General features: G+C 39.5%; 1 protein-coding gene across 4 annotated transcripts in view; it reads right to left on the reverse strand.

Moving 5' to 3' along the window:
• deptor (DEP domain containing MTOR-interacting protein) overlaps positions 1-14,742 on the reverse strand; it is a 72,908-nt gene that overhangs the window by 50,815 nt on the left and 7,351 nt on the right. The window contains exon 2 of one of the 4 annotated variants that reach the window (XM_048528404.2): positions 4,626-4,713. The exons of the other annotated variants lie outside the window; for them this stretch is intronic. The gene's annotated coding sequence lies outside the window, so the exon portion shown is untranslated. The remainder of the gene's footprint in view (positions 1-4,625; positions 4,714-14,742) is intronic. 4 annotated transcript variants of the gene reach the window in all.

The raw sequence follows: 14,742 nt of genomic DNA on the forward strand, positions 1-14,742 counted from the left end.
TGGCCTGCTGTGTTCATCCAGCTCTACATCACTAAATTCCAGAGGCTAGATGAGAGTGACTTACCAGCACATCACAGCAACATTCTGACTATGAGAGGCCAAGGAGTGTGGCAAAAACTAGAGTCACTGAGAATCAGGCTGGAAAACCTTCACTGAAGTCATAACCTGCACAATTACTGGAGGCCAAACTTCTCAGCCCCAAGAGATCTCTACAGGAACTTTCCTAGGACAAAGACATAGACCATTTCCAACTGCTTCATCAAAGACATCCTGCCTTCTAATGTTCAGAAATTGGAATGCTGGCTATTGATTCCAGTTCACCATTTCATTTCAAACAAGAATTGGACAACAGTCAACCCAGCACTGATAAGTGGCAAGTTACATTTATACCATACAACTGCAATTGTCTCAAACAGAACAGGCTAATCACTTCCCTTGAGATACAGCATAATTAATGATGAGGAAGGATAAGGCCATGGAGTGATCCAAACACAAGTCTTGAGATTTTTGAAATTTGAATGATTGAATGACTTGTTTTGGTCAGTAAAGCAAAACGGTAAAGTAGACAATCCAGGAAATTATAGGCCAGTGAGCCTCACATTGCTGGTAGGGAAATTATTGGAGAAGATTGTTAGGGACAGGATTTACTCTCATTTTGAACAGAATGGATTCATTAGGAATAGTCAGCATGGTACTGTGTGGGATGGGCTTGCCTCACGAGTTTGATTGAGCTTTTTGTGGAAACGGTGAAAATGATTGTGTGTAGGGCAGCAGATGTAGTCTGCATGGACTTTAGTAAAGCATTTGACGGATGTGTGAGCAGGCAGGAATAGAGGGATACAGGCCACATGCAGGCAGGTGGGATTAGTTTAGAATGGCATGGTGAGCCAAAGGGCCTTTTCCTGTGCTGTATGGTTCCATGTTCTACATTCTTGTTCTTAATTAGCAAAATGTGATAGTAGAATTAGCAACAGCGCCATCAGATAACGTCGGCACACCACTGAGCTCTTCACCAGTGTTAATTCTGACCCTTTAAAATTGTTACCTGCTGTAGCCTTTTCTCTGAAGCTAAGTTTCACAAATTCACAGCACTGTCAACCATCGTACATCATGTGAGAAAACTTGTTTCAGTCAGGTGCAATTCAATCAATAAGAAGTTGAAGTCATTGCAGATGATGTCAATATCAAAAACAGAAATCCCAAGAGTAATTTCATTAAGAGGCCTGCTTCAAGCACAAAGTAACACCATACAAAACAGCCAATATTGCTTATCACTCCATCAAATCAAACAGTCTGGGTGAGAACTACAGCAACTGGAGTTTGTATAATGTTCACAGGTAAGGGCATTAACAGGTGTGGTTGGTTGAAGATCTAGGGACTGGAACTGTTCAGGAGGGAAAGGTTACATTAAACATTTTAGGAACATAGAAAGAGGAAGAGCTATTCTCTCACATCTGCTCCACCATTTAATGAGATCACTGCTGACCTGTCATTTCAATTATAAAAATAAGTTCGATAAACAATCATCATCTACACAAGACATTGCCAAGCTTCCACCACTCCTTGCATAAAGTGCTGTTTCACAATTTTCATCAAAAAAATGTTTGGTTTTAATTGTTTTTAGGCAATGACTGCTCACTTTGTGGAAATTGCTTATGTATATCTCCCACATATTGATTATCTTCAACACTGGTTCAATAGACCACTAACCTCCCAAAAGAACCAGTAGTTTGTGCATTCTTTTCTCCTAGCTTTCCAATATATCTACGTGTCACTTCCTCAAAAAGGTGATATGATTTGGTGCCCAAACTGTTCACAGTACTGCAGGTCTGACAAAACCAGGGCTTCGGATAGCTAAAGCGTGACTCACACCCCTTGTATTCTAGCCTTCTAAATACAAAGTCCAGCTTCCTACTGGGCCTTTTGATTATTTTCTGCACCTGCTCATGACATTTTCATGATCCATGTGGATGGTCTTCAACAATCTTTGGCCTCACTGTCCTGTTTTTCACCATTTAGCAAGCTCCTGATTGATCCTTGACAAATACCAGGGGGGATGATCTCTTACACGGAAATGCATTTACCACAATTTTGTCCATCCCCTTAAATGTATTCATTTTGGCCATTTTTTGCATTAATTTACATTATTTGCCTTCTAAAAGATATCTTTGTTGCTTTTTAGTTAAGGGCCAAAATAGCAATATTTCCTTTTCTGGACATCACTATACAGAATGCATTTTGCTACAGTGAATTCAAAATGACGCTGGTCTAGCAGCGCTGGTGGAGACAAAAAACAAAGAGAATTCTTTGAGTCCATTATAAGTCTTCTTCAGAACTTCACATTCCATCACTTAAATCTTTAATAAGCAGTGAATAGTTGAAGCCCATTATGTTAGCCATTTGTCCTTGCTGGACACCTCTTGTCACTTTCTGCTGAAACCTACCCATTATCATCACCGTGTCTATAGCTCAGCTGACTTCTCAGTCAGGTCAATAACTTGAGTTCAATATCATGGACTTAGCTAACAGTCCCTCAGGAGGGAATTTCAGTGGTGACCTGGATTTACACTGAGACACATGCGCACACACAAGCTTGTGGTCGAGAGCGTACAGGGTCCTGGGTGGGGATGTGCAAGATCGCTGGTGCATGTGTAAATGGACTGGAGAGGAACATGATCAAGATGTAACAGGGTTGAGGGTAGAGAATATGGTGAGACTTTTCATCTGGATCGTGTTCTCACTGTCTCATTCCACATCTTGCAACCCCAGGACACAGTTCACCCTCTCCACAGTTCTCCATGTCATTCCCCTTCCATTCGCCTTCCAATTCTTTCATCTTCAGGTTTCCCCTTCTTACCCTATTACTAAGCTTCTCCCTCTCCTCTCCCAACCACATGTCTCCTTCTTTTTCTCCCAACTACACCGCTGTCTCCATCTCCCTTCCAATTCCTCTCTCCACCTGAGATTGTCCTTCTTCCCTCCAACCTCCAGCTCTTCCCTCTCTGTCCCCTACCATTTCCACCTCCGCTCTCTTCACCACCTCTGACCTGCTGACCCTCTCGAAGCAAGCAGCAACATCTTAGAAACACAGCTAGCAGAAGGGGTGGGGATTTTGGGGCAGTGGGGGACTTCTGTTACAGATTAGTAGATCAGTAAAAGGGAGTGAAGGAGAGAGAGAGAGATGAAATTTTGTGATGGAAAAGCCTGGAGAGAAAAGATACAGAAGGGACAATTGTGCAATTGTGGGTGACAATGAAACAAACAAAAAAATATATATAATTATCTGGTTATTCATAGCTGCTCCGGCCATGAGATCTGCTGTTATGGTAGATCGCACTTGTCTGTCTTGCACCTTCCACACACATCCATTGGGATTTGCCTGGAACCACTGTGTCATCCATCATCCTACTACGCTTAGGTCAACCCTCATTCTGCTGACATTCACCTTTGTCTTCTCAAAGAGATTGTTGTAGCTTTACAGCTCTGAACAATAGCCAAAATAGCACAATTCTCTTCTCTAGATGTCACTTTATAGAAGGTATTTTGCTACGGTGCACCTCTATCCGTCTTTTTTTTAAACTTATGTCTTAGCATCCAACGGCATCACTTCTCTTTGTTGATCTTTATCTTTTGCACAAGTGTCTAGCGCATACAGGAAAGTGGATACAATTTAGCATCTTATCTTTCTTTCCTTATGACAAGCTTCAGTTTACTTGCTGCTAATATATCATTCATCTTCACAAAATTACTTCTGGCCACATCAATCCTTCCCTCACTTTAGCATCACATTTATTTCCTTACGTTATCGTTTGCCTTAAACAGACAAATTTATCTCATGATTCCAGGGTCACACTATCTATTTCAATGTTCACTCGTTTCTAATAACGTATTTCTTCTAATTATCATTGACCCTTGTCTTTTTGGGGTTCATACGTAATCCATATTCTAAACTTCTGATTCTGCAAGTCATGTTGCGCCTTAAGTGTACCATAAGTTTGTTATTTTCTTGCCTCCAACTTTCACCCCTGGAAGTATTTGTTCTTGGTACAGATTGAATAATTTTGGCAAAAAGATACAGCCTTGCCATATTCTTCCTTTCCCATTCAACTGTCCCTTTTCTCACCTAATGCTCGCTATTTAACTGCAACATTTAGGCTCTACGTAAATCTTACATCTTTCCTGTCAATGTCGCATATCAGTGACACTTCTATTCTCTTTTGGTGACAAACAGAACTGACTCCGTTCTCACTGCACAGTATGTGATTCATATATAATTAGTTTTGTTTAATTTTAGGGATTTATTGAAGAATGTCACCCAGTCCGTATTCCACTAATTTCTGCTTCAAAATGAACTATTGATTTTTTTCTCATGATTTTCAAGAGCCTTTTGAAAAGACAATTCATTAAGCACAGAGCTTGAAAATGATTGCATACCTTTGGCTTAGGTTTCTTAGGCATCAATAAGAATGATGGTCTCGAATGTCATTTAGAATGTATCTTTTGATATCTAAGTGATCACAAATCTCTGTTATCACTTCTAATTCTGTTTATCCAAAGGCTTTTAAATGTTCTCTTCTTACTTCATCTAAGCCTGAATATAGTTTCCTGTATAATATATTCTTTACCTTCAATATCATAATGTTTGGTCCATCATTTGCCTCTTTATCTTGAGGGATCCCGGCAACAGTAGAACCTGCTATCAGCACCTGCTCTCTGAAAGAAATGGGTGTGGTGGTTATGATCTATAGTTATTGAACTCAGCATCGAGTTCATAAAATTGTAAAGTGAAAAACTACCAATGTCAGTGCTCATAGCAGAGTCAAAGTGCCTCCGAACAATCATTGCTAGAGTTCACACATTTATTGTGTTTATGTTAGGGATGCAGTAGCAGTATAAATTCTAAAACAAAAGCACACAACATACAGAGTTAAAGTTCAATCAATTCATATGGCACTTTAGAATAAGATTCTAACCCTTGATAAGAGGAAGTCATTTATGTTTCAAAATTTCTTGCCTCCCGTCGTTTTACTTCTTCCTCTTAAGGGGGCTTGTGATTCAAGATGGCTCAACATAATTACGCATCAACATTATTGTACACAAATTCCTCATGCTCTTGATTGTGCAGTGACCATATGGAAGGTGATTAGTCTTTCAATGAATATTTGTGGTGTGTGTTTTACAGCTGACTCCATTAAACTGTATCATCCATTAACTATCCCCACTAAAGGAAGCATAGGGATGGCTTATGTAGTACAGTATATATTCACAACACATTACCATACTAGCTCCTCTTCGCCATCCCATCCGACTCCATTCATAAGATTTTTTTTTCCCCTCACTGCAACCACAATAATCTAAACTGGCATTTCAGCACAGCACTGGGGCAACTGAAACAGACATTGACACAGGCACAAATCTGTTATTGGCTGGATACACAAACCAAAAAGAAGATTTCGCCTAACAGCAACGTGTCAATGCCAAGATTTATTCTTTAACTGAAAGCAGTTGGCTGGGCAATAAGCTCATTGCTGATTTTGGACATTGTGTTGAATACTTCGGCTGTCCTACTTATTGCATGAAAACAATAGCTAGGGTCCAAGAAGTCTTTCACTTAAAAATAAATCCTTTATAACGTCTTAAGATTGGGATGGCACCAAATATATGCAAATTCTTTGCACTGTAGGTGAGACATGGTGTCTGTGGTTAGCACTGCTGATTTACAGCACTAGGGACCTGGATTCAATTCCCTCCTTGCTTACTGTCTGTGTGGAGTTTGCATGTTCTCTCCATGTCTGTGCAGGTTTCCTCCGGGTGCTCTGCTTTCTTCCCATAGTCCAAAGATGTATAGGTTACGTGGACTGGCCACGCTAAATTGCTTGTAGTGTTCAAGGATGTGTAGATTAGGTGGATTAGCCACAGGAAATGTGGTGTTACAGGATATAGTGGAGTCTAGATCTATGTGGGATGCTCTTTGGAGGTTCTGTGTAGACTTGATGGGCTGAATGGCCTCCTTCTGTACAGTAGGGGTTCTATGTATTATGACCTTTTTCTTTTAGAGATGGAGTAACACAAGAAGTGCATCATGGGCACTAGACAGAACAAGGTTTGTAGTTCCTTCATGACTGGGATTCAAACTGGGATTTGCCAGTTCTGCCATATTGGGTACAGCCAATAGTGAGGAAGGCTATGGAAGCAGAGATGGACAGATTCTTGGTAAGCACACGGTGATAGCTTATCGGATGTAGGCAGGAACGTGAAGTTGGGGTTACAGTCACATCAGCCATGATCTTGTTAAATGGTGGAACAGGCTCGAAGTGTCAAAGGTCTACACTTGATCCTAATTCGTATGACAATTACGAGACAGTTATAAACTTGTAAAATGGGCAAATGAAGTGTGAGACTTTACATGTTAAGAGAAACAAAGTGATCACATATTACTTGGAAAATAAGAACATGGATAGACATGGAGAGCGGATGGATCAGGAAAACAAATTTTCAAATCACTGTAAGCAAAGTTTAATCGCACATTCATGAAAGGAGAAACCAAAGGCTAAAGTTTAGCTCTAAAGGGGCACAACTGTAGAATAGGAAAAGCATGCTAAACATGTATCTAACCATGGATGGTATACCAAATACTGTTTTTGTCGCTGTGATTTAAAAACAATTTGGAGGCACTGGAGATGTTATAAAAATAGGTTTACAAACATTATATCAGAACTATGAGATTACACCTATTAGGAGAGGATGAATAACTCGCTCTCTTTTCTCTTGTGGGATAAAAGGCAAGGGAGTCTTCAAAATTATGAATGGTTTTGATAGAAGTAGATGTAGACATTCTGAGAAATTAAATAGGAAACTGAGAAAACATGATTTTTCAATTTAGTATTGTAAGAATGTGGCACTTACCACCACAGGGAATAACTTAGGTGAATTGCATTTAAGCAACAGCTGGACGAGCAGGTGAGGGATAGTGAAATACAGGTAGATGACAAAGTTTGGGAAGTGACTCGAGTGGCAGATAAATGCTAGGAAGGATTGGTTCAGTTGACTGGCCCGCATCTGTGATGTAAATTCTATAGAACTCTACATAACCTTCACTACTGTAATAATACAATTCAAACTTCTCAAGTCACGCCGTAAAACTGAAGTCCCTCACATTCCAGTGTCACTCTACAAAATCCATTCTGCAATCGCTCTCTAGCACCTTGACATCCTTCCTAAAGTCAAACATCATTCTCCATCTGAGCCCAAAGCAAAGGTTTAACATGAGCTTCCTTTTCTTGCCTCTATTTATAAAACCAAGGATGCTGAATGCCTTTTTAAACAGCCTTCGCGACTTGCTCTGCCAACTTCAATTTTTTTTTCCACGCACTCCAAAGTTGGGTTTGTTCAATGCACCAGTTTTTAAAATTACTACTTTCAGTTCATAAAGTCTCTCCTCATTCTTCCTACCAACAGGATCACTGCACATTTAATTGTGATAAATTTCATCTCTCATACATCTGCCTATCTCAGTTGATGTCCATATCCTCGTAAAGGCTGCTATCTTCTCATTAATTCCCACATTTAAAATTGTGTCATCTGCAAAGTTTGATACTATATCCTGTGATACCCAAGTCCAGGTCATTCATGTACAAAGGGAGCATAAATACTGATATACATGTATTCCCCTCAGTCTGAAAACAACAATTTATAACCTTTCTGCTCAGTTTCATTTCTCTGCAACATCTTTAATCCCAAATCTGCTTATAAGTCTGTTATGTGACTTCTTGTGAAACGCCTTTGAAAGCCCACATTCACAATGTCAACCACAATACCCTCATTAAATTGACTGACTGTTTTTGATAAATAATAAAAGCCTATTCAGACGAATAGAAAGCTATTGCACAGAAAGCGGTCATTTGGCTCATTGGGACCACGCTGGCTCTTTGCAGGAGGAATTCACTCAGTACCACCACCCTGCAGCACTCTTGGGAATTCCCCAAATCTTGTTTGAAAACCATAATTGAATCTGCCCCCGATCACTCAATCATTGCATTCCAGATCTTAAGCAATCACTGCACAAAAGAAACCACATTTCTTATCTCATCATTGCTTCTCTTGCCAATCACCTCAAATATGTGCCCTCGTGAAAATTTTTCTCCCTATCTTCCCTGCCCAGTTTCCCTATGATTACAAATATATCTATCAAATCTCCCTTTCCAAAGAAGGGTCTAGGCCCGAAACGTTCCTGCTCCTCTGATGCTGCTTGGCCTGCTGTGTTCATCCAGCTCTACACCTTGTTATCTCAGATTCTCCAGCATCTGCAGTTCCTACTACCTCTGAAATCTCCTTTCCACCTTCTCTTTGATAACAGTCCCAGCTTTTCCAGGGTGAGCGTTTTAGTGGCTCACAAATTGTGAATTGTACTTGCCAATGGGAGTTAGCAGCAACTGGGGTCATGAGCTCCCGACTGTGCACAAGCAAAACAGACAAGAGAACTCAGCCAATGACTTCAAAATTAAATCGGGAGATCGTCTGCCTGACCTTGGAAAGACTGGCAGAGATTTCAAACTTGACCATGTTTCTGCTTCTTTCTGCCTGTTGTATCAGATCCTTAGCCTGGATTTGTGACTTTGCCTCACAGAAGCCTGTAACAAGGCCAAAAGTAAGGGGACAACAGCAAGTAGCTGCAGAAGTGGGTGGAGGGGAAACCGGCTCTTCACCCAGTCTTCTGCCTCTCAGGAACGTGCCTCACAAAGCCCTACATGAGTACATAAAATAACACATTTAGAAAGCACTTGAAAAACTCAGATCTATAATAAAAACTTTAGTAACTCTATACTGAAATGATATTTTGCTGTTTATTTATGTTGACTTCTGGGTTATATTAGTTTTCAAGTGTTAAAGTGGGCTCATATTTGAAAATAGTTAATACTAACTTATTGAATCTGTAAGTGCAGGGTCACATTCATTTGGCCTTTAATCCCCTCTTGTAAATGTGTCTACTCTGTACCCAAACTGTACTTACTTTGAAGGTCTCCAAATTTCCAATTACTGTTTAGCACATCAATATTTAATTCCAATCAACCTTTGCCACATCTTTTTCCGACTCATCAAGTTATCTAGAGCAGCTCATTTGGGAAATTAGCTTCTGCTTAATGTATTTGCTACTATGCACTTCCATGTTAAACATTTACCAGTTAAGATCACAATACTATCTGTGATTTACCTTATCTTATACATAAGGAACACTTGGATGCAACACAGGAATACACATTCCACTTTCTCCTCTGCAGTCTTAATACAACACATACTTCAAATAAACAAAGAGTTGACTCCTGTTTCTGGAAAGTAATCTTTGCAGGAAGGTTATTAGTGCAATTGTTCCACATTTTCACAGTTTCCATTGTTTTTCCTACCAACTGCAGCAAAGATACTTCATTTTTTTAAGGTGAAATTATAGATACAATCCCAGAGACCTTCAGTAACAAATTCTATCTAATTTCCAGCGGAATTTTCAACAGAAGACAATTTAAGGGACACTACAATGGTGCAAACTTTAATGCAGTAAGAGGAAAATTCTTCTTCCCTAAGGGAAGGTACAAATACTTATTTTTTAACCACACCCTAAACACTCAAATATAAGCTAAAAGAAAAAGGCTTATTCTTGCTCCCAACAGGCTCAGATTAGTTCTGCCCCTCGCTGGTTGGTTTGTGGATTGTGAGTCTTTGTGTCTAATTTTTTCCTTGCATATCCTACAAATTGAGATAGAAAGTGAGGGTGAAAGACATCAAGACTTATGTTTTTAATCTCCAGGTTAACAGCTACAAATATTACAGACAAATATGCTCTGAATGACTGCACCAAATCATGGAGTTCAAATACTTGGATTTTGTACCATGGGATTGGATTGTTTGGAATTAAAGGACAACGGTAAACATACGCAAAAGACTTGAAATCTTAAAGCATATTTTAAACATTCCTCTAAAAGTAATCTCACCTTTTCTAGCAAAAGTGCAAATTCAAAATTTGCATTTACAAAGCTTAGCAGTATAGTGACTGGCAAGGATAGCAGACTGTGTAGAGGGTGTAACAAATGTTGGGGAAAAAGAAGATTATGACAGATAAAATTTATTACAGGTAATTAGGAAGTGAAGCGCATTGCGAAGAACAACAATGAACAGCAGTATCATTGAAAAGGTGGTGCGGAGCTGCAGGAGCACAGCAGGTCAGGCAGCATCAGAGGGGCAGGAAAGTTGACATTTCAGGTTGGGACCCTTCTTCGTAAGTGTCATTTCTGAAGAGGTGTCCCAACTTGAAACATCAACTTTCCTGCTCCTCTGATGCTCCTTGACCTGCTGTGCTCCTCCAGCTTCACACTGTGTTGTCTCTGACCCCAGCATCGCTAGTTCTTATATCATTGAAAAGGCATTACTTTGAGAAGGGTACAAGAGCAGAAGGACCAAGGGATGCATGTACAAATCTTTGAAGGTGGTAGGGCTTATTGACAAGCTGGTTAAGAAAGCAAAAGGCATACTTATCTTTATAACTAGGAGCTTTGAATGCAAAAACACAAGGAACTCATACTAAAACTTAATAAATCACTGGTTAAGCCTCGGCTGGATTACTGAAAACAACTCTGAGCAGTACAATTTAGAAAGGACATCAAGTTCTTTGAGAGGCTAAAAGAAAGTTACCACAATAATACCAGAGAGGCAAGATTTCAGTTGTCTGGAGAGATTGGAGAAACTGGACTGTTTTCCATTGAGAAGAGAAAATTAAAAGACTCAATGGAACTACTGCAAACTTTGAAAGTGCTTAATGGAGAAACTTGGAAGAGGTTAACAAATGGTTTGATAACTAAAAGCACATGTAATTTTTTAAAAATTCTAACTGGAAGGCAAATGGGTCGACATTATTTTCCACTAAACAGGATTGTTATAATCTGTATCATACTCTTTCAAAAGGGTGGAGGAAGCAGCTACCAAATAAACATTTCAAAGGCAAATGCACGTTAATGTGAAGAAGGCTAACATGCAGAGTTGTGGCAAGAAGTCTGCAGAACTAACTTGGACAGTTCAGCATGGACATGACTGACCAAACAGCCTTCTTCCGTAAAGCTCGATGATTCTTTATAACTAAAAGAACGGTTATTTGCAGAACTGAAAAGCTCTCAGTTATTAAACTGAGTTAGTGACTGTAGTTTGTCACCAATTAAATATTTGTTTGAATTAAATAAATAAATACATCAAACACTGCAATCGACAAAATTAGTCACACAATCTTGTCTATAATCTGAATTGCAAATTACTTTGGGATTAATGTCGGATAGAATTTGGGACATCACCACAAAGTCAGAGCAGAAGTAGGCCTTTCATCTCTCCAAGCTTGCTCTGCCATTCTGTACAGAATCGTGGGTAATCTGACTGTTTACTAAATTCGACAGTCCCATGCAGACCTGATAAACCTGAACACATTATCAAGTAATAACATATCTAACTTGGCCTTACAAATATTCAATTGATATGCCTCCGAAGGCAGAGTTCCAAAATCACACAATTCATTAAGTAAAAAGAAATCCTCTATTCCCTGTCCTAAAAGGGAAAACTCTAATCTTGAAACAAAGAACTGTGGATGCTGGAGATCTGAAACAAAAACAGAAAATGCTGGAAGAAAATCAGCAGGACTGGCAATATCTGTGGAGAGAGAAACAGCATTAATGTTTTGAGTCCAGATCTGCCAGACCTAGTCCTGAAATGTGGACTCTGCTTTCAATCCACAGATGCTCCCAGATCGGCTGAGTTTCTCCAACACTTTGTGTTTGCTTTAAAACAACATAACTTGGTTCTGGCCTCCACATAACAGGAAATGTCTTTTTATGTCCACCTTGTCAAGACCACTCCGGAACTGAAACATCAAATAAATCACTCCTCGCTCTTCTAAAGTCGACTGTAAACAAACCCAGTCTATCTAAACTTCCTGATAAGCAGCCAGCTCACTTGAGGTATTATTGCAGTAAATCTCCTCTGCAACTCACCCAATACATTTTCATCCTCCCTCAATTAAGTAAATCAAAACTGATCACAGTATTGGAGATGTGATCTTATCAATGCCTCGTAAAGCTGAAGCATAACATCTTTAGCGTTCAATTTATCTCAGAATAAAGGATAATTAATCTCCTGCTTTACTTACTAAAGCTTTGTGACTCATGCACTGGAACACATATTCCACTGCACCTCAGAACAATGTTCACTCTCATTCTCCATTTATTTTTTTTAATTTCCTCCTGTCAAATTGAATAGATTTGAATTTTCTCACATTCCACTCCATCTGCCAGACTTTGGTTCTACACTCAACCAATCTATATTGATCTCCATCTTCTGACAACATCTTCACAACACACTTTCCTATCTCTTGTATCACCTGCAAATTTAGTCACAGTGCTTTCACTTTCTCTATCAAAGTTTGGGGCGGCACGGTGGCTCAGGGGTTAGCATTGTTGCCTCATAGCACCAGGGAGCCAGGTTCGATTCCACCCTTGGGCAACTGCTTCAGTGCAGTCTGCATGTTCTTCCCGTGTCTGTGTGGGTGTCCTCCAGGTGCTCTGATTTCCATCCACAGTCCAGTGATGTCGGGGTTAGGTGGATTGGCCACGATAAATTGCCTGAGATGTCTAGGTGGATTAGCCTTGGGAAATGCAGGGGTGTAGGTCTGGTTGGCTCTTTGGGCCAAACTTGATGAGCCAAATGGCCTGCTTCCACACTACAGAGATTTGACAAAAGTAATTGATTTAATTACTTATGTTAAACTCCATTGGTTCCAGACACAGGAGTATGTTATGGTATGGATCAGGTAAGAATGCAAATGGAATCATGTAGCATTGACAATGGTCCAAATTGTAGCTCTTGTATTTCAAGGTCTGCTTCTGATATCTTGAAAACACCACTGGATCCTTGAAGATGCAATTTGATAACAACTAGTGTTGGATAAAGACAGTTGATCAAACTACTTTGAGTTGTGTTATAAAACAAGAGCAATAATATACCTCTTCTATGCATAAGACATCCCAAAATACTGAACAAGTGGCCCTTTGGGGCAGCAACATACAGTCTTGCCAAGATTTGAACATGGAATCTAGGTAGTCTGAATGAGCTAAGTGCTACATATTTTCATTTATTGAGGACACAGAAACATCAATTATGATTTTCACTTAATCTAATGCAAATAGAAGTAATTTAAAGATGGGTTACATTGTTTAGAAATGCTTAACTGTGTGTTCAATATTTAGGGTGTATCTTTAAAAAGTAATGTCTAAAATGCTTCTCACCATACCTTCAAATATCACAGGTCAGCAAAATTTTAAGACCAAGACAAAATACACAGGAATCAGTCACATCCATATTACAAATAATGGCAAGTTAAAATAGATGATTTCTCATTTAAAATCCGATGGCTCAGTGGAATAAAACTCCCTTGTGTTGGTCAAGCTTCTATTTGTTTCTTTCTTAGGGGCTTATCTAACCTCCTTTCAAATACATTTCTCTTATTTGCCTCAACTACAAGTTTTCTGGTAGCACATTATTTAGGGAATTAAGGTGTTTACGCTGAATTCTCTATTTGATACAGTAATGATTTTCTCTGTAATTATGACACAGTTTTGAATTTTTTTCAGTGTAGAATGGCTTTCTCAAAGTCTATTCTATTAAACACTTTCATTAAAGTGATTAGGCCTCCCCTTGGAGCTCTCAAAGTGTGAGCCACAACTGTCAGTTTTCCTCATAGTTCCATTCTCTTAGAATCTTAAGGACAATATCAGAACTATTTTTGTGTCTTTTCCAATTCCTCCAAAACATTTTCATAATATGGAGACTAGAAAAGTGCACAGTATTCCAAATATGTCCTCAGCAATGATAGTAGGAACTGCTGATGCTGGAGTCTGAGATAACAAGGTATCAAGCTGGATGAACACAGCTGGCCAGGCAGCATCAGAGGAGCAGGGAAACTGACGTTTCAGGTCTGGACCCTTCTTTTTTTCCCCCCGAAGAAAAGGTCCAGAACCGAAATGTCAGCCTTCCTTCTCCTCTGATGCTACCTGGCCTGCTGTGTTCATCCAGCTCCACACCTTGTTATGCCCTAATCAATGATGGGTATGAGATTAACGTATCTTTTCTGCTTCTTAATTTTATCCCTCTAGAAATCAATCTCAATGCTTGCTTTTTAGTTATGACTTTATCAACCAGTGGTGCTATTTTCTGTGATTTTTACACATGTATCTCATGTTTCACTTGGCTCCTCCACCCAGTTTAGATTATTAACCAGCCTGTAACAAAAATAAAGTTGCTGAAAAAGCTCAGCAGGTCTAACAGCATCTGTGAAGGAAAAAGCAGAGTTAATGTTTTGGGTCCAGTGACCCTTCCTCAGAAATGATGAAAGCTCTGAGGAACTTCAGTTCTGAGGGTCACCAGACCCGAAACGTTAATGCTGTTTTTGCCTCCACAGATGCTGCCAGACCTGCTGAGCTTTACCAGCAACTTTGTTTTTGTTCCTGATTTACAGCATCTGCCGTTCTTTTGGTTTTTATTATCCAGCTGTATCTGGCCTCCTTGTTCTTGCTGACCAAATGCAACACCTCACACTTATCAACAATGAAATTCATTTGGCAATCACACATCATTTTGCAGGTTTACTAATATCCTGCTATATTTTGTCAAACTCTTCCTTTGTATAGCTTTATCTTCCAACTTATTGTTGCCAACAAA

Source organism: Stegostoma tigrinum, chromosome 5, assembly GCF_030684315.1.
Source record: "Stegostoma tigrinum isolate sSteTig4 chromosome 5, sSteTig4.hap1, whole genome shotgun sequence".
Lineage (NCBI taxonomy): Eukaryota > Metazoa > Chordata > Chondrichthyes > Orectolobiformes > Stegostomatidae > Stegostoma > Stegostoma tigrinum.